A 26,477-nucleotide genomic window follows, 5' to 3' on the forward strand; every position below is an offset into this window, starting at 1 on the left:
TGTGTAAAAGGAGAGAGAGAGAGAGAGAGAGAGAGAGAGAGAGAGAGAGAACAAGTTCTAGAAGATGGCTCTCTCCTTTCACTGTATTCCAAGCATAGACTCAGGTCGTGAGACCTGCTGAGGTATCTTATCAGCTGACACTGACCAACTTCTCTTTTTCTCTTTCTTTCTTTCTCTCTTTCTTTTTCTTTCTTTCTTTCCTTCTTTCTTTTCTTCCCCCCTCTCTCTTTTTAGAGAACTTTCTTCCTCATGGGGTAATGTCTTTTGTTTTTGTCTTGTAATTAAGGGGGGAAAGACCAGGCACATGTCATACACTGCTGACAATTACAGAGCGGAACTTTCGGTTAGGTAACAGGTTTTGCAGATTAGAGATGTAAGAACCTATCACTCCCTGTCCCCCTGTGTCCCTCCCTATTCCGGCCTCATCACTTGCTCACGGAGGACTCCTGCATCAAGAAAACCTTGTACCAAAGCAAAAGTGTAAAACCAGAGTTATTGTTCGTAAATTTGCTAATCATGTTTTAGCCTCTGCAGCCATAGAGGGAGTGACCAAGGAGCAATTGCTGAGGTGAATCAGAGTGAAGAGGAAGGATCCTAGCTTTTAAAATGTCCCTCCATTTGTCTTCAACTTAGCAGCCTATGACCAGCAAGGCAAAAACCATTGCATCTGGCATGTGAATTCAGAGAAGCAATGTGCCACGGTCCATCTGTCTGTTCGTCAAGGCCAGTTCAGAGAAGCGTGAGGGAAAACTGGGATGTATTCTGAGGTTTCTGATAGTCACAGAAGGAAATACGCCTCCAGAGTAAGGACAGCACAGCCCGTTCCTGCATCTGAGATGCAACAGAGGCAGAACTTGGTGAAGTGGAAGTCAGGTGGTGTAGGTGCAGGAGGTCCTCGAGTGAAGGAAATGCTTTCTGCAAACGACAGGCCACAAGTCTCAAGACTGATGGGAGAATAGTAAAGGGTCAAGATGGCCTCTGGTCCTAGCCACTCTCTAAATGGTAAGTAAGGCAGAGACCCAGGCTGTGTGCAGCCTCTGCTCCCTGAAGGCTCAGAAGGCTCATACCCTGTCCACAGCGGAAGGAAGAGCATACCTCAAGGTTGCTTGTCCCACCTCAGACTGTGATATTCGAGCCTCTCCCTGCTTCTGTCTCAGCAATTATATTTGCTTGTTTACAAGTTCAGGTGGGGCTGAGCTGGCAGGGGTGGGCTGCGGCTGTGTGCTGTGTGCTGTGTAGCTGCCAAGAAGGCTCAGCTGGATCAAAGTTGGCTGCCAAGGGTTGGGGGCTGTGGTGAGCTCTGTACTCCACACCTGGCTACTCTGCAGAAGAGGGGACTGAGCTGTCACTATGGCTTAAAAGTCTTTGGTGTCTACATTATGCCCCATGTCCGCCCTGGCCTTCATTTTAAATAGGCCACCGGCCGAACACAAAAACACACTGAATCGTTCTTGTGGTTCTGCTTGGTGGTGTAAAATTGTAAACTCTCAAAGGTCCAACAAAAAATAGCTTCAAAACCTTGGGTTCAACACATAGCATGGTTTAAAAAAAAAGGTAGAATTGATGAGAAAGTAGGTAGATAAATTATGGTCCAGCTTTATAAGTGAGTTTATGCCTCTGTTAAGAAATGTGTTAGGGCCACATGTGAGGCCTTGCCTCAAAGTGTATATATAATACTTAAAAAGAAAATAGTACCCCATGATTCTACAAACTGAATTTTTTTCTCACAATCTATCAAGGCCTCTAAGCGTATGTTTTATATGTGTAGAAAGGGGCCTATAAGAGTTTACTCCAGGGGTTGGGGATTAAGCTCAGTGGTAGAGTGCTTGCCTAGCAAGCGCAAGGCCCTGGGTTTGGTCCCCAGCTCCGAAAAAAAAAAAAAAAAAAAAAAAAGAGTTTACTCCAAGAGAGAACTCCAAGAGAAACTGTGACAGGAAAGGATGCTGGGGTGTCCCCCTCCACCGTGGACGGCTTTCAGCAGGGATACCGGAGGGGAAGGACTCAGCTTCGTCTTGGGGGCAGCTACTGAGAGTTTGAGCATGCCACACTGAATAAATATATAATTAACAAAAATTGGACTTTTTGTTTTGTTTTGTTTTATTTTGTTTTGGGTTTGTCTGTTTGTTTGCTGGGAGAAGAAACAAGAGTGGGCTCAGGACAGGGAAGGACAGTGTAAGGTGTAAGGTATGAAACCCCAAAGACTCAATAAAAGTATTGTGTTGGAAAAAAAAGAAGAATTTACTTCAAGAATATAACTCAGTGGTTAAGAACACATGTTGCTCTTCCAGAAGACCCAGGTTCAATTCCCAGCATCTGCATGTTGGTGCATAGTGATCTGTAGAGTTCCAATGGATCCAATGCCGTCCTCTGGCCTCCACACACACCACGATGCAAGTTGTTCACAGGCATTTGTGACTTCCAGTTGTTCCCGGCAGTCATGTTGGAGGCTTTCCATTTCTGCTTTAAAACCCATAATACGGGGAGAGGGGGCTCATGGTAGCGTGCTTACCTATGTGACATGCATGACGCTCACAAACCCAGGGTGTGGGTGCATGCCTGTGATCACAGCACTCAAGAGGTAGAGGCAGGAGGATCAGAAGTTTAAGGCCATCTTTGGCTACATAATACATTTGAGACTTCATCTCAAAGTAAAGAAGTGAAAATAAAACCCCAAGTAAAGAACATTGCAGAAATGAGTAAAATTAGTATTTGAGCAGCTGGTTGTGTAGATTTGCGCTTTCATATACTAATTTTATTTTATGGCAGTGGACACCAATTTTGGAAGAAAAAAAATGCTTTTGTAAAAAGTTTCTTTTACAATATCCCAAATACAAGTAATTATCCCATAAGTGAAAAATATTGTAGTGTGTTGTGGCCACAACTCAGCAAGCCCTTCGCCTGTATCCTGAGTGGGTTTGGCTGTATGACATAACCCCTGTAAGCTGGGCTCTAGAATATTGGTAGTGTCTCCCACTCAGCCCTGTGGTGGTCTAGATTGACAGTAGCGAGTGGAAGCATCTAGAAACAGCACGGTGGTCCTCTGCCTCCTTCAGAGAAGAGCAGCTGCAGGTGTGCTGCCCGCCCAGGCCCATCCACAGGAGGAGAGGGGGCTCCGACACCAGCCCTCTCTTTCCTCCTTACTCATTGTGCCCCGACCACAGCAGCCCCTCCATGCCGATAGGAAGTGGGCGGCTTGTTTTCAGAAAGAGATTCCCCAGCTCTTGTGGGCTTCGAGGCAGATCCGAATCTACCACCTAGTCAAAGAGAGAGAGAGAAAGAGCCCTGGGTTCACAGCCCCGGGTTCTCCAGGTGGTAAAGGACAAAGAGATTTCCTCTGCCGTTTCTTGGGAAACCTCCGTTTGTCAGTGATACCCTTCAGGACTTGAGTCACTGCTTCCTGGAATCACCCTTATATAACATAGTTCGTGGACCCAGATCTGGATCCATAGTCTCAAAGTCGGGGATGTGTGGCCATATACCTGACACCTCTTATCCGGGGGGATTGGGGTGGGGGAGGGGGTTGGACGTGTTCTGTTGTTTTAAGGAGGTTGTTGTTTGTATTTGTTTTTGTTTTTTTATTGTTTTGTTTGTTGTCCTTTTGAGACTGGATGACAACTTGCTGTGTATTCTTGAATGTCATTGAACTGCTGATCCATCCTCCATTCTCCATTCTCCACCTTCCAAGTGCTGTTTAAAGGAGCATGGCACCGTGCCTGACAGCTTTGGTTTGAGACAGCCTGTTCCTCACAGGGGACTGAGCCCTCCTCCTTGGGGAATCTTGATACTAGTTAAAATACACTTCTTTGGGTCACCTTCATGCCCATATTTCCCAATACATAGATCGGTGATACAACACGGGCAAGATGGCGCCTACAGGGCCCTAGGGCACATGGCTTTGCTCACAGGCTTACAGGCAAAAAGACTTCTCTGTCCTTCTCACCAGCCCAAGCCATATCCTGTCGAAGCCCAAGGCCTTTTCCTCTCATATGTTCATATGGACAGTGTTCCTAAGTCTTAATGTAGAAGACTAAGCAAAGAAACCACATGAAATGCCACACGGAGGTCTTCAGGGTCCCCACCGAGTGAACCAGAGCTTGACTCTCCTGCAGCCCCACCCATGTGGCTTTTGAGCTCCCCAAGGCCATCAGGTACCTGGGAACACTCATTCTACCCAGAACAGGTGACACAAGCTTAGTGGTCATAGAAAGAACGCAAGCTCAACCACACAACTGTCACTGAAGCTCGTGTATCCCAGCTCTGGACTGACCTGCACGGAGGACTCAAGGCCAGCACTTGAATGACTCTGAGAACAGCCTGCCCCAATGGCCCCCTGGCTACTCCTTAGTCCCATCCCGGCACAGATGAACAGAAAAATTCTGAGATGGCATGACCTGAGGCAGAAGCAAAAATTGCCTTTGAGAAGTCTCAACAGTCTCACAGATTTTGTGAAGGTCTCTGTGGTTGGGTGGGGGTAAAGATAAGAGGGGAAGAGTCGAGTTGGTGTTGGTTAGGGGTGGAGGCCCACCTTCCCCAACACTCCCCTCCTCAGTACCTCCAGCATCCTGTAAGCCTCAAGCTGGCTCTGGGCTACACAAGGCCAGGCTCAAGGCAGGCCATAACCCCTGTGCTCCACCCTGAGTCTTACCACAGGCTTCTGCCACCCTTGGGGAGCACAATGGAAACTCAACCATCACAAAGCTCGGCCTGCCTTTAAGCCTAAGCAAGAGAAGGGGAGTCCAAGCTGACCCCTTCTTCATCCAGCACCCACCCTGAAGCCACACTGCCGCTTAAATTCAGACAAGCGGAAGTAGAATGATTTCCGTAGGCAAGGAGGCCTGGGTGGAAGACCTTTTATGGGTTTTCTATCCCATACTTGGTGATCTTCTTTGTGATATGGGGCCCAACGGAGACTAGAACAAAGGCTTGCTGGGCTCAGGGAAAAGCCATGTTCTCCTAGGCCAGGAAGCCTGACAGCTTATCCAACACACAAAGGAGTCATCGTGAGAGAGGCAGTAAACTTGTCCGACTTTTAGCTAAAGAATTTGAGAGTGAGCATGTCTGTACACAGTCTGAGTGAAGCAAGCGAGGGCAGGCTGGGGTCCAGACACTTTCCACATAAATATTCTTGACTATCATGTACACTGGCTCCTCGGTGAAACAGCTAGATTCAGCTTGGCCAGTCTTATTGGATGCTAATTTCAAACATGCCCACTTTCCCTCCTTTTAGGATACAATGTCCATTAAGACCATGTGTGTGTGTGTGTGTGTGTGGTGTTTGTAAGAAAGACTCGAATTTTTCTTTCTGTGACCTGTCTGCACCCTGAGCACTTGGCCCCCCACCCCTATCCTGAAGAGCTCATTGTCAAGCATGTGACCAAGGTGTTGATGATGGTGGGAAGATACATGCCAGCCATTTGGAAAAGAGCTGGTGACAATGTTTGTGACAATTAAGGTAAAAGGCATGATCGAACTCAACTTCCCTGGGAATTACGCCCTAATACAGGAAAAGCATCATTCCATAACAACAAACACAAGGATTATCACCCCAATATCATTTTGGAGGTGGTGCAAAAACAACTGGTAATAATTCTAAGTCCATCAAGAATCATCAAATAAATGTTGGCTAAGTACACCCCAAAATATCATGAACCACCAAAAGAATGACTTTAACAGAGTAAATTGAGAGTTGGTGAGATGGTTCATTGCATATGGGTCCGAAGGCCCATAATCAAAATTCAATCGCTGGACACACAATATGGAAGGAGAGAAACAAATCCCACAAGTTGTCCTCTGACTTCCACAAGTGCTCTGTGGAGTGCACAAGTGCATACATGCCTGTGTGTGCACGCACACACACGCACACACACGTACACACACACACGTACACACATGCACACACACGCACACACACGCACACACGCACACACACGCGCACACACGCGCGCACACACACGCACACACGCGCGCACACACGCGCACACGCGCGCGCACACGCGCGCACGCGCGCGCACACGCGCGCACACACGCGCACACACACACTCATGAACAGACTAATAGACAAATGATAGGGAGAAAGAGAGAGAGAGAGAGAGGGAGAGAGAGAGAGAGAGAGTATTTTTTAAAAAATTAATTGGCAAGATTGCCAGGGCAGACAGACTCCAGCTTCCACTGGTTGGATTTACGCTCTTCTGACTTTGTGGTAGTGTACATTCAGAAGAAACTAAATTTTGAGTTTTGAATTTTGATCTTTCCCTGGTTAGTAAGATGCAGCGTGATAACACTCTTCAAATTCGGAGGGAGCAGTAACAGCAAGCTGTGGCTCCCAGTGGGCCACAAGGTCGTCAGGGGAGCAGACAGCATTTTCCGAGGCTGCTGAGCCAGCCTCCTTGGCAGCCTGCTGGACTCACGCCTTTCGGCCTCGGATATGCTCAAGTCAGGATAAGTTAACTGGGACATAAGAGAACACCAAGGAGCACGCAGGCAGGAAAAGTGGGATTTGGAAAATGTAAAATACAATCCTACTTTTATTAAGAACTCGATCACTCATAGGAAAGAGACCCCTGAATACACAACCATGTGTCTAGAGTTTGAGGAGGCAGATACCACTGGACCAGGACACCCACCTCAAGACTACACTGTGTAAAAAGAACAATTTCTGTTAAAAAAAGAATTTCCTTAAGTAGCAAGAGATAATTATTTTTAAATTATTTCTGATTTTGTTTTCATACGCTGACTTAAATTTTAATGCATTGAAAAAAATTTAACAATGTTTTTCTTTGTTTCCCTTACACTCTCAAAGTTCAGAGGTGGCTCACAAAACCAGACACAAAGTAAGACTGGCACTGAGAGCCACAGAGAGACTGGCGAGGTGACCTTCTGACTCTAGGCAAGCATTTCACCAGCTGAGCCACATCTGCAGCCCTGGGTCACCCAGTTTTGACAAGTGTCCACAAGGGGACAAGCAGGAGAGGATATCGTCCCTGATAAATACTGCTAGGGAAACACCTCACACTGAAAGCCAGCTCACAGCCGGCCAAGCCTAACTGTGACAGAGTGCGAGAACTCCTGGATGAGAGCTCAGCAGCTAAGCTCCTTGACGCTGGTCTTGGTAATTTTTCAGATACAACAGCAAAGGCTCAGACAGCTACAGTGAAGAGAAATACGAAGGGCTGCATGCATCATAAACTCAGCCTCTGCACGGTTGGAGCTTTATCGGCTGACTGAGAAGATGACACAAGACAGCGCAGCAGGCAGAGGCTCCTGACACCTAAGGACATGAGGCTTGGGGCCTGGATCTCATGTTGGGGCAGAAAGGAGAAAAGAGGCAAAGTTGTCCTCTGACCTCCACAGGAGCATGAGGACCTGTGTGCATGGGCTCATATGCATGCCAGCGTGCACACACGCACATCAGACACAGCCCCACATATATCTCTTACATATATCTCTCTCACATATATAATATATATATATTATATATCTTACATACGCACCCACACTCACAACAGTAAAAAACAAAAACTTAAAAATATAATAAAATAAGAAAGCAAGGCCCTATACTGACATTGCTTAAATGATACAAAAACAACCAAGAGCTGTGTGGAAAAAGCAATCGTATCACTAATAATCAGAAAGAAATTAGAACCCTTGCGGTGTTACCTCATACCTTAAGAGTGGCCACTATGAAAACAGACAAGTATTGCTGAGCATGTAAAGAACAGGACCGTACACGCACAGTTGGCAAGGGTGCGGTTGGTGCAGCCGCTGTGGAAGGGCTTACACATGGAAAAACCTAGAGAAAACAGGAGCAGGAGATTGACCCTGAAGGCAAGACCCCTGCTACCAAGCCTTGGAATTCGAGTTTGATTCCCGCTCCTACATGGTGGAAGGAGAGAACCGTCGAACTGTCACATACATGTGCCAGTGCACACGCACACCTAAACACATAGACATGTTCCTTTAAAGCTTTCAAAGAAGGCACTGGGGAGATGGTTCCGTGGTTAAGGGCCCATGCTGATCTTGCAGAGGACCCACTGGGCAGTTTATAAGCAGTGATGCACTTCCAGCCCCAGGTGATCCACCACCCTCTTCTGATCCCCCAGGGCAGCCGCACCCACACGCACGCACTGACAGAAACACATCCACACACACAGAACTGGAAATAGTAAAACAAATATTTTAACCAGAAATATAAATAAAGTAAAAGGAGAATTCGCATGTGGCACAGGAATCCCTCTTCTAGACTCCGGTGCTCATGGCTACACCACCACAATGCTCAAGATACGGAAACAACCTACGTGTCAGCCGATTAGGAAAGTCGAGTGCGTATGAAACACTGGGCTGTCACTGCACTGTGAAAAGAAAGATCCCTCTGTTTGCTGTTTGATGGGCTCGGAGGACATCATTCTAAGAAAACTAGTCATGGAAGAAAAAAATAATGCACAATCTCACTTGATGTGGTATCACAGAAACAAAAGCTCAGTTCTCAAAGATAGATAAGGAAACGGTGGTTACCACGGTGGGGGAGGAAATGGGGCCATGCCTGCCAAAGGACACCGATTATCAGCCATGGAGGAGGAGCAGCTTTGGGGACTGGATTAGTTGAATCTTATTGTTCAGGGGATTTTTTAATAGCTCTTGTCAAGAAAAAGCTAAGGATGTGGGGTGAGAGATACCCAGTCTTCCTCAGCATAGTAACCATTGACTGTCGGTATGTCTGTCACAGTGCTGTGCCATGGGTGTCACATTTACACACGAAATGTATTAAAAATCAAGACCCCAAGCATGGACCAGTGAAATAAATAAGAATGTGTCAAACACTGCTGTGCAGGAGGGCAAATAAGTGCAATAAACTAAAAGAAATCCATGGCTTCTCCTCCTTTTGAGACAAGGTCTCATGTGTCACAGCTGAGCTTAAAGTCACTATGTGCTGGGATCACAGGCACCAATAGCCATGCCCCATCTGCACAGTGCTGGGGAAGGAACCCAGGGTGTGCTAGGTAACACTATAACCTGAGCTATAGCCCTAGTCCCACAACGGATTCTTAAACTTTGAAAAAGAGTAGAAAACCCTACATACCCAGGGGCTTTGGAGATGACTCAATGGTTAAGAGCACTGGCTGCTCCGCCAGAGGACAGAGATTGGTGCCCAGCACCCACATCAGCTGGTTTGCAACAAAATGGAACTCTAGTTCCAGGGTATCTGGAGCCCTCTTCTGGCCTCCGTGAGTACCCATATACCCACACACATATACCCATATACCCACATACCCACAAGCACACCATACACAGACACACATAGACACACACGGACACACATGGACACACACACACACTACATATCTATATGAATCAAATCCTGAAGGAGGGGCAAAGGGCCAAGAAGAAGCTTATCCACATATGAAATGTTCATTACAGAGCAAGCTGAAAGCATATGCCAAGACTTACACTCTGATTATCCTGGAGTTGGAAGAGGCCACAAAAGAGAGATAATTCTTCCTTCCTGTCCATGTTTGAATGGTATGTCTTTCAGTGTAGCAGAGTTATAGCTGGACAAAACGACAAAGCAATCTTTGTTCTGGATGAAAAAGGGTGCCCGTGTGTTTTTCCATGTAAAATCTACCATGAAAAGCATTGCTGGGGTTGGGGATTTAGCTCTGTGGTAGAGCGCTTGCCTAGCAAGCGCAAGGCCCTGGGTTCAGTCCTCAGCTCCGGAGGGGGAGGGGGGGAACATTGCTGTGTTGAAAAGTCATGACAAATGGAAGCAAAAGAACCAAGATTCCAAGGCCATCCTCCTTGTCAAGGCAAAGCTGGAGGCCAGTCTAAGCTACTTAACACCCTATCTCAAAAAAACAAACAAAGGCAGGGGCCTTTGTGCACACCTTTAATCCCAGAACAGAGGCAGAGGAAAAGTGCATCTCTGTGAGTTCAAGGACAGCCTAGTCCACAGAGCAAGTACCAGGGTAGCCAGGGCTACACAGAGAAACCCTGGCCTCAGAAATCAACCAAGGAAACAAGCAAAAAAGGCACAATACACAACAGCCTCTATTACTGTTGAAAGATATTCCTTGAAAAGAAAAAAGTCACAAAATAAATTATCAAAGTTAAAATTTCCAAATGAATTAATTCCAAATAAATAGGTCTACTTTTTTTTTTGACCATGTGAAAAAAATGTATCTATGAATGCAATCAAACACATTCTCTCTCTCTCTCTCTCTCTCTCTCTCTCTCTCTCTCTCTCTCTCTCACACACACACAGAGGCAGACATTGGACTGTTCTCTCTCCTCTCTCTCTCTCTCTCTCTCTCTCTCTCTCTCTCTCTCACACACACACACACACACACACACACACACAGACACACAGGCAAACATTGGACTGTTCTCTCTCTCTCTCACACACACACACACATAGACACACACACACACAGAGGCAGACATTGGACTGTTCTCTCTCACACACACACACACACACACACACACACACGCACACACACACAGGCATGCTAATACGCATTTATATTTGTTGTCAGAGAAGTCTTGCTCCATCTGACCTCATTGGCCGATGGACAAATGTTTACTGACATGTGCCTCGTTTATTAAGCACCTGCTGTACACTTGGCCCTGTGTAGTTTAACTGCACTCCCATAGCCAAGCCCTTATAACCATGCGCTCTGATTGTTTTACAGACAGGACCCTGATCTCTGCTTAGCCACCACACTGGAAGTGCAGGACTTGACTCGAAGGCCACCCACCACACAGCAGCACCCAGTGGGGTAGTCTCTTTCCATGGTAGTTTATCTTCAAGTCCTGAAGGTTCATCTATTCTTGCCACTGTGTAGGGACTCAGAGTTTGTGGTCAATGCACAGAAGCCACCAGCAGGCACTTTCTGCTTTGTGTACCTGAAGCAGAAGCACGCCTACCGGACCCATTAATCCAGAGTCATCGATCCTCACACTAGAAGAACCTACCATTCACTAGGTTCAACTTCTGAAAATAAGTCACGGGCACTCTTCTCAGCATCCTGCATGTGAATACCTCCTGTGACGGGGAACTCACATTTCACCAGTGTCTTCCGCTCAACTGCACTTCTGACCAATGTCCAGATGAACTCTCTGCTACCATAGAATCCGCAATGATGTGCACACTGAGACCATTGCTAAGGCTACAGTCTGCCAGCTGTAATGTCACCCTGTGCTCCATTGCAGGAAGCCTTCTGCCCTGTACATAAAGGAGGGTGACCTCGCCTCAGCACTGGCGGTAATGTTGCTCAGCAGACACACAGCTCTCTGCACCACCAGGGACCACAGTGAGAGGCTGGTAATTAATGCCAACCTTGAAGCCAGTGGGGCATCAGTCCACAAACTGGATGCTGTGCGTGGTCTTGTTGGTAGCAGTGGCAGCAATGACATCTTTGGGAATCACATGGTACAGCGGGCAGCAGGCCATGTATTTACCATGGTGAGGGTCACATTTGACCATTTGGTTGCCTGGCTCAAAGCAGGCATTGGTGATCTCTGCTACAGAAAGCTGCTCATGGTAGGCTTTCTCAGCAGAGATGACAGGGGCATAAGTGGTCAGAGGGAAGTGGATATGGGGGTAGGCCACCAGGTTGGCCTAGAATTCTGTTAGATCACCTGAGGGAAGCAGTGATGGAAGACACAATCTGGCTAATAAGGTGGTTAAAGTTAGTGTAGGTTGGGAGCTCAATGTCGAGGTTTCTACGACAAATGTCATAGATGGCCTCATTGTCTACCATGAAGGCACAATCAGAGTGCTCCAGGGGTGTGGGTGGTGAGGATGGAATTGGAGGACTCAACCACAGTAGTGGAAACCTGGGGGACTGGGTAAATGGAGAACTCCAGCTTGGACTTCTTTCAGTAATCGACAGAGAGCCGCTCCACCAGCAGGGAGATGAACCCAGAGGCAGTTCCCCCACCAAAGCTGTGGAAAACCAAGAAGCCCTGGAGACCTGTGCACTGGTCAGCCAGCTTGTGAATTCTGTCCAAGACAAGGTCAGTGATCTCCTTGCCAATGGTGTAGTGGCCACGGGCACAGTTCTTGGCAGCATCTTCCTTGCCTGTGATGAGCTGCTCTGGGTGGAAGAGCTGGCGGTAGGTGCCAGTGCGAACTTCATCAATAACTGTGGGTTCCAGGTTTAGGAGCACTGCCCGGGGCACGTGCTTGCCAGCTCCTGTCTCACTGAAGAAGGTGTTGAAGGAGTCATCTTCTCCCCCAATGCTTGTCACTTGGCCTCTGGCCATCAAGCTGGATGCCATGTTCCAGGCAGTAGAGCTCCCAGCAGGCATTGCCGATCTGGACACCAGCCTGGCCGACGTGGATGGAGATGAACTCACACATGATAGCTACGGGTTAGAAGGTGAGGGTGACAGAGGCAGACACTGGGCCCTGGTTACCGTTTCCGACAGCTAAGAGTCGAGGTAAATAATGCAACGAGGCCAATTTCTGTGCTGATTTCAACATTGTTCCTGTGAACTGACCAGTGGTTTCTGTTTACCAAGCTTCTCAGAATAGTCCTCTGTTTGCAAGGAAGTCCACGTTTGAGAGTTTATCCTAAACAATTTAGGGCATTGCCACTAGAAGTAGACAATGAGACCCCGTCACTGAAGACAGCAAATGTTTCTGTTGCAGGGCATAGAAGAATCATGAGAGGACTCAGCTGGAGGCTTCCTCCTTGCTGATAGCTTTCATAGAGCCAGGGGGTGATGTGCAGGCTTCCAGGAGAGAATTGTCACCGACGTCTCACCCAGCTGCTGACCCTGTGAGCTATACTGCTAACCTGCTAGGCATGATATGCCCGCGGGTGTGATGGTGGCACAGAGGTATGTGGTAACCAGTTACTTTCTGGTTGGATTTAAGGCCTTTTCTCCAGGGGAGAAATCATGCCTGCTACTGTGAACCTGGTCGCAAGCCCATGGCTGGGCACTCAGAGTTCTTAGTGGGCTACTGCTGGGTTTTTTGCTCAGTAGAGTAACTCTTTTCTTGTTTTCATTGTTGGGAAGCACACACGGTTTCAAAGTTCCATCACTTGGCCACACAACTAGGGGGTGGGGTTGCTGTCTAGCTAAGGTGCAGGGGTGATGCCCTCTCCCCTGCTGAAGCTCAGATGGCCTCCTCGGGGAAGGAGTGCAGCTAGAAAGAAAACTCGGGTCTCCTTACTGGCACTGTGGAACACCTCCCAAGACCACACTTCCTCCCTGGTTTTCAAGGGTACATAAACATATGATAATGACACCTTCTACAAGCCACCCGAAAATAAGGGTGCCTCAACCTACTTTGTCTACAGATTCATCAGAGCAAGAGGGTGCTGTCCGGATGGGTCCCTCCACAAGCTCCAGTCAGAGATGACTCCATTCAGGTAAGAGCTCTGGTTCTGGACCAAGTGATGCTTGCGTCTTCTCCTGGAGGGTGGGGTGTGCAGTTACTCCTGTTGCCTTCGGAGATGGCTGATGATGCTACGCCATGAAGCCTGCTGCAATGAGGCGACGGCAGTAAAACGTGGGTGAAGGATAAACAAGAAGTGAGTAGGTCAGGATAGCCTTTCTGGAGCTCCTACAACTCCCGTTTGGCTTATGCACCATTTAGACTTAAGGGAGAAGAGAAATAAATCACCTTTTCTTTCCTGATGTTGAGGGTACATTTTTTTTCCTTTTGGTTTCCTTTTATATACCTGTGGTATCGGGGGCAACTCACCAGCCAATAGGACAATGACCAGGCTCCATCTCGGGCTTCCAGGTCACAGAACCCAGGGCATCTACCTGCCATGTTCTTTCCCACCTGGCACATGTCCATGTATCTGCAGCCAGGGAAGCCGTTGGCTCTAGCACAATCACTGGAACAGCAAGCCTGGCACAAGCCTCCGTCTCTGTGTGGCCTGGGTTTGTTGTGACAGTTACCCATTCAAGTGGAGTCAGATTAAAATGACCAAAGGGTCCACTGTACCCTAGGCTCCCAAGGGAGTTCGAAATGGCCTAAGAAGTGACTGAGAAGGACCTTTGAGGAGAGAGTAGTTTGCCTCCCCAGAGTTGAGGGGAGTCAGACAGAGCCTCTGCCCCCCAACCCCACGCTCCCAGCTGCACACCTGCACCCTTTATTGTGGGGATGCCACATAGGGCAGCTCTCTACCCTACAACACCCCAAACCTTTGTGCTTGTTGGAGCAGAGGAAGGGAGCACAGAGAGGCAGACACACCCATCTCAGTTCCCAGCCCCCAGCAAGTGTCTGGGCCATCTCAGGCTCGCTCTGTCCTCTCTGCCTTTTCTGTCCCACTGTCCTGTCACCTCCAAAGCTGCTTGAGTACAGCTTAACCCAGATCAGCACCCACACACGTCATTAGTGCACAGCAAGAATCAACATCAAGCAAGGACCATGTTTAAAATACAGGCCGATAGGGGTTTGATCCTTATTATCTGAGAGCTTAGGCTTGCTTTGGACTTTTTTGAGGATCAAATGTATCCCAGGTTGGCCCTGAACTAGGATGGCAGGCTTACAGGCTTAGACCAACCACGGCCGGTTTAGAGAGAGATCCTTCTCTTCTCTTCTCTTCTCTTCTCTTCTCTTCTCTTCTCTTCTTTTCTCATTTTTCCTCATCTCTTCTTTTCTTTTTCTTCTCTGCGTTGTACCTACAGCTTCATATAGCAAGTTCTCGACCTCTTAGTTGTATCCTTAACTTCAGAAAACTTTAAAAATTGATCTTGACAAATATAATATGATTCTACTTATAGAAGGTACCCAGAGGTCAAATTGATGGAAACAAACAAACAAAAAATACAGCAGAGATCAGAACCCCAGTCAGTGTTTGATGAGTTTGAGTTTATAGTTTAGGGAGTTGCAAACTGTGAGAGACCGAAACAAATAGAAAAGGAAAAAGAAACGAAGGAAGGAAGGAAGGAAGGAAGGAAGGAAGGAAGGAAGGAAGGAAGGGAGGGAGGAAGGGAGGAAGGGAAGGAGGGAGGGAGGAAGGGAGGAAGGGAGGAAGGGAGGGAGGAAAGAAGGAAGGGAGGAAGGGAAGGAGGGAGGAAGGGAGGGAGGAAGGAAGGAAGGGAGGGAGGGAGGGAGGGAGGGAGGAAGGAAGGAAGGAAGGAAGGAAGGAAGGAAGGAAGGAAGGAAGAGAGGGGGGAAAAGGTGGATCACATTCCTGAGGAACCACACCCAAGGTGATTCTTTGGCACCCACACACAAAGTGTGCAGAATACACATACACACACACACACACACACACACACACACACACACACACACACACAACCAAAAGAACTCCAACTTCTGTGAATGAAGAATGGTCAAACTCATGGGAACAGAAAACAGCAGAATAGTGGTCCCCTGGTCTTGGGGAGGGGACCAAGTACTGTGGTGGCAGAGGTAGAAGAGGCAGATTTGGCAGAAGAGGCCAGGAGGCTTCCGAGGCAGCAGAGGAGGGAGGGGAGACTTTGAGCCACAAGGAAAGAAGATGAAGTTTGAATAGTTCCTTCCACCCCATCCTTTTCCTCTTCGTTTTAAAGAAAAGACTCTGGGTTTTTTATTCTGTTACCTGTTCAATGTCAGAGCCTTCTAAGGACATTCCAAGACAGGTAAGATCCCAAACCCTGGTTTTTTTGTTTGTTTGTTTTGTTTTTGTTTTTGTTTTTTTTGGGGGGGGTTTGTTGTTGTTGTTTTTTTTAAAGACACTCATCTCATCTGGGATGGATGGAGGTGACAGCTGCATGGAGGGAGGCGAGCTTAATGCCACTGTGCTGCTTGCTTAACAGTGGAGGGGACGCTTAGTCCATGTGGGTGTTTGAACACAAATACAAACACCAAATAACGCTCAACTTGTATGACAACCTATGAAGGAAGGGAAAGACAAAGCCAGGTAGTGCTGGAGCTCGGCTCAAGTGTCCACCATGAAAGCTCTGTGGGTGGAGCCCACCGGACTCTGCCACCAGCAAAGCTCCGGAATGGCAGGATGGTTCCTTTGCTTTTTTCTTCCCTTGAGATACATTGTTTCTTTTTGTGAATTATATTTACATTTTGAAGTTGCTTTTAAAATAATTAGAGCAAACATCAAGCGTGGTGGTAAGAACCTTAATCCCAGCACTGGGCAGGTGGGGAGGCAGGAGGATCAGAAGAAGGTCAAGGTTGTGGTGGGTTACATAACCAGTTTAAGGCCAGCCTGAGCTAGGGGTTGGGGATTTAGCTCAGTGGTAGAGCGCTTGCCTAGCAAGCGCAAGGCCCTGGGTTTGGTCCCCAACTCCGGAAAAAAAGAAAAAAAAAAAAGAAAGAAAGAAAAAATAAAAAAGGCCAGCCTGAGCTACCCGAGATCCTGTCTCCAGAAAAAAAAAAAAAAGAAAGAAAGTGTATATTATTAATTGTAATATTATACATTGTATGTCACTTGTAGGAGTTTAGAAATAGAAACAAAAGAATAAGGGACATCTTGATATTTTTATTATGTTTTTTTTTTTTTTTTTTTTTGGTTCTTTTTTTCGGAGCTGGGGACCGAACCCAGGGCCTTGCGCTTCCTAGGTAAGCGCTCTACCACTGAGCTAAATCCCCAGCCCCTTATTATGTTTTAAAAACATTTTCACTTCATCATAACCGTCTTGGATATATGTGTTTATAAAATATACCGTAACCATTTCCCAGATCCATACATGTTTCTCACATTTCTAATATTTCACGGTGATGTTTAAAAGTGTGCTGGGTGTACCTTTTGGAGAACGGTTCATTCAGTCTCTGCCCATGTTCACGTCTCTGTGCCTCCCTCTGGCTGAGTCTAAGATTTCTCCCACTACAACAGCTTTCCACCTTGGAACAATTGGGCACATGGGTGCAAACATTTTAATAGATCCCCCGCCCCCCGTCATTCATTCATTCATTCATTCATTTATTCATTTTTACACTCTAGATTTTACTCTTCCCAGTCCACCCCTCCAACTGTTTCACATCCCATACCTCCTCCCTGCACCCACACCACCCCATCTCCACGAGAATGTTCCAACCTCACCCACCCAACCAGACCTCTAAACTTCCTGGGCCTCCAGTCTCTTGAGGGTTAGGTGCATCTTCTCTGACTGAACCCACACCCCGGAGTCCTCTGCTGTATATGTGTTGGGGGCCTCATCTCAGCTGCTGTCTACTGCCTGGTTGGTGATCGATCCAGTGTCTACGAGAGCTCATGGGTCCAGGTTAATTGAGACTGCTGGTCCTCCTACAGGGTTGCTCTCCTCCAATTGGCCTCTTTTTAAAATTTTTTTGTTTTACTTTTCATTGCTATAAGTATAAATTATGGGATACAGGGTGTCCCCCTCCCTCCAGAAAGTTTCATGTATCCTAGACTGATCTCTAACTCACCACATAGCCAAGGATGACCTTGAATTCCTGACCCTCCTGCTTCCACACGCCCAGTGCTGGGAAGGCAGGCGTGGCACCACCATGCCTGGTCTGTGTTTCCATTGCCTTATTTGGACATTGTTGCCATTGCTTGTATTCTTACTGCTTGGTATTCATCCCTCGCTGGATTCTTTGCAGTTTTCTCCCTTTTGGCAGACTGCCTCATCACTGTTTCTGTCAAAAGCTAATTTGTTTGAAATAATTCATTTGTCAATTTGTGGTTTTGTTGCCTGTGTTCTGGGGATGATATTCAAAAGATATTTCCCCACTTTTGTATTATAGATTTTGTTTGTGTGTGGGGAGGGTGGTATGTGTGTATATGCAAGTGTGGAGTCCAGAAGATAACTTTATAGCATTGGTTCTTTTCTTTCCCCTTTATGGGGTTCTGGGGATCAAACCCAGGTCACCAGGCTTGCACAGCAAGCACCTTTACCTGACAAAGTGTCTCGCTGGTCCTAAGTTACAGCTTTTTAGTATCTGATATGAGATTGCTTTCTGGGACACTGCCACTCCGTCCCACAGTAAGTATCATCCTATCTCATGTGTGTCACACTCGGGAACTACCTTTTCTGCACTGGTACTACTCTATATAAGATTGCCTCATCTTCCCCCATTTTACAAATGATCAAATGTGCATGTACAAAGTGACAGATTTCCACATGGTATTTTCATGTTTGTATCATAGTCTTGGATTGTCTTCACCGAAAATCCTCCATCACCCTTCCTGTTTCTTATAGAGCCCCTCCCATGTTCATGTTATGTATTTCCTACTTTTTAAAGGTATAGATTCCATATATGGGCACAAACATATGGCACCATTTTCCAAAGTCTGGCTTATTCCTTTTAACATGATGGTCCATGACCCTTGTAATAAAATCTCTAGTCATAAGTAAGATGGAGTCTTAATACAGCTTTGACCGGATTTCTGGATAGACTGGCCAAATCGTTTTAAAAGGTGTGCATTCCCCAAGTGAACACCTTTACTTTGAGCACACAGACCAGTGTTACAGAGCAAAAGCATAGGGTTTGTGCTTTTATGCTGTACACATGGCAGGAACTCAAAACCCAGGGCCCCAGAATGCTGCTCTGTGCTGTAATATGCTCAGGGACAGATCAGGGCGTGACGGTCCTAGGTACAATCCAAGGAATGAGTTGTGCAGAGTTGCTGAACCCCACATTAGAGAGGCAAGGGACCTGACCCCAGCCATGGGGAGAGCCTGACTTAGTACCCAAGTCAATATCAACCTTCCCATGAACAGAGCTGTGAAAGCCCATCAGAAGGGCAGCAGACAGGGAGGAGAGGCTTTTGAACAAGGCCAACCACTCAAGGATTCACCATTCGGCAAAACCTGTCTATGTGGGGCTACCCCTGTCACCCAAGGCTGAGCTGGGGTCTTGTTAAAAGCGAAACTGACTTTCAGAGGGTTCTGGAGGAGTTTGCTGCAAGAGAGTTGATGTTCCACTTCGGGGTCCAACTAGCTTCAAACAATGCCTCTTGCTTGCTTTGCTGGGGCCCCTTGGTTGCCCCTGCTACCTCTAGATGTTTCTGAGGTTACAGCAGGCCACAGCATGTTCCAGTCTAGGCAGAGGAAATATAAAAACCAACGAGAGTGTGACTCAAGACCCCCTCGTGATTCTACAGTACCACACAGCTGGAAACAGCAAAGTCTGCAGGCTTCAGGATTACGCCATTGCCAGGAAACTGCTTCCTTTTCTCCTAACCAAAAGAGATGGGCACCCAAGATCCATTCGGCAGATGAGGCACAAGACCAGAAAGGCTCAGGGTATCACAGGAAATCACACAGCATTAATAACTACTGAGTCAGGACCCCGGCCCAGCAGCCAGACTGAGTGGCATGTTACAGAGCTCAGCGGTCCATTAGCAAGTTTCATGGATGTGAAAAGGAACCTGGAAGCAGGCCAGTATAGCTTTATAAACACTCGGGGTTATTGGGTTTGAGGGGGATAAGACAACAAGAGAGTTGAGTCTGTAATTCAAAGCAGATAGAGTCAGAGGCTGAGTGGGCTACACGAGATGCTTGAGGAGAGAGACAGAGAGGGAGAGGGAGAGGGGAAGGGAGAGCACACTCAGGAGATGACTCAGTAGTTAAAACACTTGCCGCTCAGAAGTGAGGACCAGGATTTGGATCTTCAGAAACATAAATGTTGGGTGGACCTTGTGGCCCAACTGTAAAACAGGCAGAACCCTCAGCAAGATCCACCTTGATGGGTAAGGTTGACAAGTCAGAGAGGGCAATTCCTGACTTCAAATGGCACGCACACCCCGCACTGGAGAAAAATGAAAAAGCCATTTAAAAAGGCACAAAAGTAGAAAGCAAAAAGGCATAATTAAATGTTACTACACTGGGTTGGGGTTTTTTTGTTTTTGTTTTTTTGTTTTTTGTTTTTTTTTTTTAGTTTTTAAAAACTTTTTATCGGGGTTGGGGATTTAGCTCAGTGGTAGAGCGCTTGCCTAGCAAGCGCAAGGCCCTGGGTTCGGTCCCCAGCTCCGGGGGGAAAAAAAAAACTTTTTATCAATTCTTTGTGAATTTCACATCATGCCCCGAATGCCCCTCATCTCTCTTTCTCCTCATACCTGCTCTCCCAACCTACCCCCAACAGAGAAGAAAATCTCATTTGGAAGCTGCAGTGTGTCCCACTGTGTCCCCCAGCAGCCTCTTTTGTCCACACTTCTTTCTTTGCTTGTTTCTTTTTTTTTTTTTTAAATATGTAGCGTGGCTGGGGCTACAGCTCAGTAGTCAAACATACATGGAGTCCTCGATTCCACTTCATGGGGCTGATTACTTGGGGCTGAGCATAGAGTCCATTCATGTTAGAGAAGCTCTCCACTAACCAAGCCACGGTCCCAGGCTCCTTCCTACGTCCTTGTGTTACTTTTTATTTGAGACAAGCCTTGGGTGAGTCGTCCACACTGGTCCCGAGCTCACGGTATCATGCAGGTAGGCCTGAACTTGCCGTCCTTCTGCCTCTGCCTCACTAACAGCTAGGACAGCAACACCAGCCCCAGACAAAACGTTCGCAAACCCAATAGCAAAGACCATCTTTGTGCATTCCACACTGACTTTCCCCTTGATTAAGCATGGTGTTAGAACTGAGTGTGACACTATGGTCACCAAGTCTCTATGTGTCCTTGTTCCCAAAGAGCTTTGGCTGAGGAAGGAAGACCCATTCTAAACGTGAGCTGAAGTCCAGAATTGAAAAAGATGTGAACTGGGTACTGCGTTCCCTCTCTGCCTCCTACTGCAGACTCCTCCAGCTCCCACTGCTCAGCCTCCCCCTCCCCCACCTTGACAGATCATGGCATCAAACTGTGAGCCAAAGCACAGATCCTTTCCTTAAATTGTCTGGTGTTTTGTCAGAACAGCAAGTAAGGTGTCTTAAAAAGAGCCCTTTTTAACAGAGACAAGTAAAAGGCCCTTTTCCAACCTACATATACCTTCACTCTGTTAAGTACATCACAATAGGCAAGTCTGAGTTTGTGGGTTTTAGTCTTCTAAGAAAAAGTTAGAAGAAACAGGGTTTTCTGGCTTCTTGGTACTGAAATGAATGGGTTTAGACTCTAGGCCCACTGAGTGTTCTCGACCCATAAGAAACGTATTTCAATACCCTTGCCTGGAAACTACAAACATCTCATTTTTGTTAAAGATTTATTTATTTATTATATGTAAGTACACCGTAGCTGTCTTCAGACACACCAGAAGAGGGCATCTGATCCCATTACAGACGGTTGTGAGCCACCATGTGGTTGCTGGGATTTGAACTCAGGCCCTGAGGAAGAGCAGTGCTCTTAACCACTGAGCCATCTCTCCAGCCCCTATGAACGTCTAGTAAGAACATTTGCTGAGCAGTGATGGTACATGCCTTTAATCCAAGCACTCAGGAGGCAGAAGCAAGCAGATCTCTGTGAGTTCAAGGCCAGCCTGGTCTACTGTGAGGTCTGAACTGACCCCTGTCCGGGAACCCTTGAGTGAGATTCATAGAGGCAGTAATCAATACAAAAGCAAGAGGAACTTACTTTATTCCAACACGTTAGGGTTGACTCCCTTTAGGAGAGAGGCGACCCTGAGCATACTCTAACAGGGAGTTCTATACCTTGCAAACAATTGGGGCAGAGTGCAAACAACTGGTAACTAGGCATGGTACTACCAGTGAGGCGAAGCGACCTTCGAACTGACTTGTGATCAGTGAACCGTTCTGGACTTTCCAGGGGGTTCGGTTGGGAGTCACAGTGGCTTTGTCTGACAGTGTGGCTGGCAGCTGCTCCAGGAACTAAGCTGGCCCTGCCCTCCCTGGAAGGGAGGGGGTCTTTGTGCTTGGTTTGTGGTAGAGCTTTCCCACTGGCCGTAGACTGACCCAACTGTGGCTCTTTCACTACAGAGGGAGTTCCAGGATAGCCAGGGCTACACAGAAAAACCCTGTCTTTAAAAACCAAAAACAAACAAATAATGAAAAAAAGAAAACTTACAACTTTCTGAGAAATTAACAGCTCCAATAAAAACAAAAACAAAACATCAGAGGGCCAGTAAGATTCAGCAGGTAAAGAAACTTGCTCCCACGCCTGGAAGAAAAAGACAACTGTCCCATAGGTTACCCTCTGACCTTCACGTGAGTACTCACACACGCAGAGAAATAAATAGGGTTTAAAAAGTAGAAGATATGGGGCTGGGGATTTAGCTCAGTGGTAGAGCGCTTACCTAGGAAGCGCAAGGCCCTGGGTTCGGTCCCCAGCTCCGAAAAAAAGAACCAAAAAAAAAAAAAGTAGAAGATATCTCTCTGTCCTAATATACAACATCTCATACCCAATCACTTATGCAAAACTATGCCTGAAATTATTTACTAAATCAGTCATTAGTCAAAACCCTCAGATTCCAGAAAGCACAAATATAGCTATAACCTTAGACCACAAAGAAACCAAATTATCTATGAAAGGCGATATACGCAAGGGAGCAGCGAAGCCATAGAACTCGACCACTCCGTGGGTAGAGAGAAAGATTTGTTGGGGGTCAAACTCCCAAGGCTGTTGGGGAGGAAGGTAGAGAGAAGCAAAATGACAGAAGAGCAAGCACATTTTATATGGCGGTCAGCAGGGTGGGGCTTTGAGCTGATACGGGTTATGCAACTGACCCAGAACTAGGGGCCCTTGGCTGCAGTAGCTGACCTTTGAGGGCGGATCAAGGACGGTTCCTGGTAAATGGGAAGCTGTGCTTTCAGAGGAAACCACCTTCATGCTTCTTTTTACCAGACAGAGTCCTATTTGGGACCAGTGTCACCAGCACTGCCCTTTGGGAGGCTACTTTGGACCTAAGAGGAGGGGGAATCTATCCACTTGGAAACTATAAACTTATTTCTAATGACTCTTAAAATAACCAACCAACATTGAAACTGCAGAATATTTCAAAATCACAGTGTCACAATAAATAGAAAGGCCTGAATGCCTACCTAACTACATAAAATTAGTGAACCAGCACTCAGTGACCCCTGGGAGCTTCAGAAAGACATAGAGATACTGGCTAAGAATGAGACACAGGCATTTTTCTAAAAGCAGGCTGGAAACTGGAATATTCATCCCCAACACCTTAACTCCTCTCAGACCAGCCCCCACCAGTTTCATGTCTTCTTTTTAAAGTCCATTTTGTGCCAATTTGGGTATTGCTTTTGCTTGTAGTTGGGTGTTGGGAATTCCACTTCCTCATTTATTCCCCTCCCCAACTCCAGATTGCCAGGACGGATCCAACGCAGCCCATGTGCTTTTATTCAAGCCCAGTGACCAGCACAGTAGACACGGGGTAACTGGCAGAATACTCATTTTTCCTGGGCTTTTGTATCTTTCATGTTCTTCCCCGTTACCGAGGTGCTACAGCACATACACTCCTCTGTTTCCTTAAAAGGAACAATGTTGAAGCAGGGCAGTGGTGGCACACCTATAATCCCAGCACTTGATCCAGCAAGAGGATCAGGAGTTCAAGGCCAACCTCGGCTACAGAGAGTTCAATGTCAGCTGGGCTATTTTAGATACCACCTCAGAAGAAAAAGCCTTGGCCTGGATCTTCTCTGAGTGCCCTCCCACCCCTACATTCTGACCTGCTAATCCCCTAACCCATTAGGACCCTCAGGTGATGCCTCCCTTTTATCCCTGCCCCAACCCCTCTTAAGTCCCAGTTTCTGCCTTGGGGCTGTGAGCTGTGCTCTACCTTTAGAGTGCAGCTTCCTACTACCAGGCCTGTCCCCTAGGGCAGCACTGTGCCCGGGGCAGCACTAAGGTGTTGGGGCTCTGTTTTGGGCTTTCCTATGAACAAAGGAATTCCTGTGCCATAGGGAAGGGGAGGATAGAAGCTCTGCATCAACAGAGATGGGTATTTTAAACCCTGCCAAGGCTAGCCCAGAGACCTGATGGACCTTCAAGCGCCTCTTCCTGGCTGTTGTAATCCTATCTCATCTCTGGCTAGCTAGGTTCTTACCCTTTCTTAGCTGCACACTCCAGTCTGCCAAGGCTTTGTTTCTTTTGATTCTGACTCTGGTAGCCAATCGCTTCTCTCAGATGGTTTGGAGCCCTCTGGCTGGGTTCCTGTCCACCTAAAGGAGCTGAGCACTTCATTATATCATCACGTGTTCTCTTGCGACTGTAGTCTTTGCTCCTGTGCTCCTCGGCGCAGAAGACCGCCAATCACGTGATTGATCAGCACAGAATGAGCCAGCTGCAAACAACCACATCTCCTCATGCTGCTCTTAAGGAGCTGCGTCGAGGGCAATGGGGAGACTCAAGGTCGTGGCTCTGCCTCTAGACAGTTGAAGGGACATCTCAAGGGACTCTGCATTAAAAATTCAGAAGCTAAGCTGGGAAACATCCAGTAGAGAGAGCTTCCCAAGAAAGCCTCTCCCTCCACACCAACCCAAGGAGGATGGACTACCGGGACCAGGCAGATCTTTCCTCACCTCCGTTCTCCTCACTGAGGAGAATTTCTAACTCCCTCTCTTCTTTTTTTTTTTTTTTTTTTTTTTTTTCTTTTTTCTTTTTTTTCGGAGCTGGGGACCGAACCCAGGGCCTTGCACTTGCTAGGCAAGCGCTCTACCACTGAGCTAAATCCCCAACCCCCTCCCCCCTCTCTTCTTCCCAGAGAAGAAATACACATGTGGTTCCAGACTGCAGGAGCTAGGCCCATGGGCTCTGGTGGGTAGTGGAAACAAGGTGCACTTCCCTCAAGTTCCCACCACTGCACCCTCTGTCTTACACAGCCCGCCTCACAGAATACAGACTGCTCAGATCCCTTCGAAAACTCGCTCGGGCTTGGCTCTCACCAGTAAAGAGGTCACAATTTGTAATGAGAGAGGGAAACATTTACGGTTGGACTGAGGTTGCTATCCGCCTCTGGGCCAGTGCCCAAGTGAAGCTGCTTGGTTTTAAAAGTACAAAGTTTCCATTGACTTTTAAAAGTTTCAATTTGGAGTAATCTGTTGCAAGATTTCCCTCCCACACAACAAAAAAAGAAGACTGAAAACCAGGGTCATGTGCATGCTGGTGGGGGCAAGAGTGGAGGTGGGGAGCTTGGGAGGGGCAATTGGGCTTTTCCTGGTGCTCTGGCTTTGCCAGAGTTTTTGTAGGTAGAACTCTGGACAGCTATCAAACTAAAAGGAAAGTTGAAGACTCATTTGGTTGTGGTGCACTTGTTAGGAAAGAAATCAGATTCACTAAACACCAATAAAATTTCTCTTTTATCTGGACTTGGTGGATCAAATTTGTAATCTCAACACCATGTGAGTTCCAGGACAACCTAGGCTACAGGCTAAGACAAAAAAAAAAATCTATTTTAAAAAAATTGAATGTGGAAGGTGTATCCACATCCATACATACATCCATATAGGAAGGTTCCTCAGTGTCATCCTGTTGGGACTCCACCAAGCAGTGGGTAAAGGAGTCAAAGAGGTGATTTGTAGAAGAGGAAGACTGAGCTGCCAATAGATAAGTGGCACTATACTCTGTACCTTAGCAAACTGGAGACTATAGTCCAGACTATGAAATACCGACTGTCTAGCTATCTGCAGCTACCAGCACAGCTTGTGGCCACTTGGAAAGAGGGACCAGACATTGAGGGATGGCCTCTATCAGTTTGGCCTGCGGGCACGTCCGTAGGGCATGATCATGATTGATGACTGATGTGGGAGGACCCAGCTTATGGTAGGCAGCACGATCCCCCGGCAGGGGGTGTCTAGGCTGTATAAGAAAATTATCAGAACATAGATGTGGGAGCAAACCTTCAAGCTGCACTCCTCTATGGTTTCTGCTTTAGGTTCTTATCCCAACTTGCCTCTGGGATACTGTGACCTGAAAGTGTGAGCCTTCCAGTTGCCTTTAACATCAGAGTGTTTTATCACAGCAGCAAGGGTGCCAACATACACAGATCTAAAGGCCGAGCACTGAGAAGTGTGCTGGTAAGGTATGCACCCACAGCTTGCGTGAGTGTAAACTAATGCCTTGGAGAGACTCTTACCTACAGGTACCAGAGGGGAAGAGAAGCTTCAGGGAAGGTGTTTGTCTCTGGGTAGATACGCACTCCTCAAGTCATTCACTCATTTTCCAACCTAATACTCAGACCTATTTTTAAAAAAGGTGTGTGGGACTGGAGAGATGGCTCAGTGGTTAAAGAATATTAACTGGTCTTCCAGAGGACCCTGGTTCAATTCCCAGCAACCACATGTCAGCTCACAACTGTCTGTAATTTCAGTTCTAGAGGGTCTGTCATCCTCACACAGACATATATGCAGACATGTAAGCAAGACATCAATGCACAAAATAAAAATAAAGAAATCATTAGAAAAGTGTGTGTGTGTGTGTGTGTGTGTGTGTGTGTGTAGGGGCCCAGGTACATGCCTGCGTGTTCAGATGCCCATGAAAAACAAGATCCCTGGGAGTTGAACTCAGATGCTCTAAAATAGGACTGAGTGACCTCTCTAACACCAAGAAGTCTCATTTCCGCCCCTCCCCACCCCCTGCAGTTACTATGGAGTTTCATGTGGTCCTTGAGCTTTCTGTGTAGCCCAGGATGGCTTTGGACTTCTGATTTTTTCTGTTTCC

At 47.0% G+C, this 26,477-nt stretch overlaps 1 long non-coding RNA gene and 1 pseudogene across 2 annotated transcripts; both read right to left on the bottom strand.

The window, feature by feature from the left end:
• Positions 1-9,708: 9,708 nt before the first annotated feature.
• Tuba1b-ps8 (tubulin, alpha 1B, pseudogene 8) lies at positions 9,709-12,442 on the bottom strand (annotated as a pseudogene). Its single transcript, XR_015686674.1, has one exon. The product of XR_015686674.1 is annotated as a tubulin, alpha 1B, pseudogene 8 (transcript).
• Positions 12,443-22,214: 9,772 nt separating this feature from the next.
• LOC147994907 (uncharacterized) lies at positions 22,215-26,192 on the bottom strand. The gene is made up of 2 exons (XR_015686675.1): positions 24,481-26,192; positions 22,215-23,491 (listed from the first exon to the last, which is right to left on the bottom strand). It is a non-coding gene; the product is annotated as an uncharacterized LOC147994907 (long non-coding RNA).
• Between the last annotated feature and the right edge of the window lie 285 nt (positions 26,193-26,477).

Source organism: Rattus norvegicus, chromosome 4 (assembly GCF_021556685.1).
Source record: "Rattus norvegicus strain SHRSP/BbbUtx chromosome 4, alternate assembly SHRSP_T2T, whole genome shotgun sequence".
Classification (NCBI taxonomy): Eukaryota; Metazoa; Chordata; class Mammalia; order Rodentia; family Muridae; genus Rattus; species Rattus norvegicus.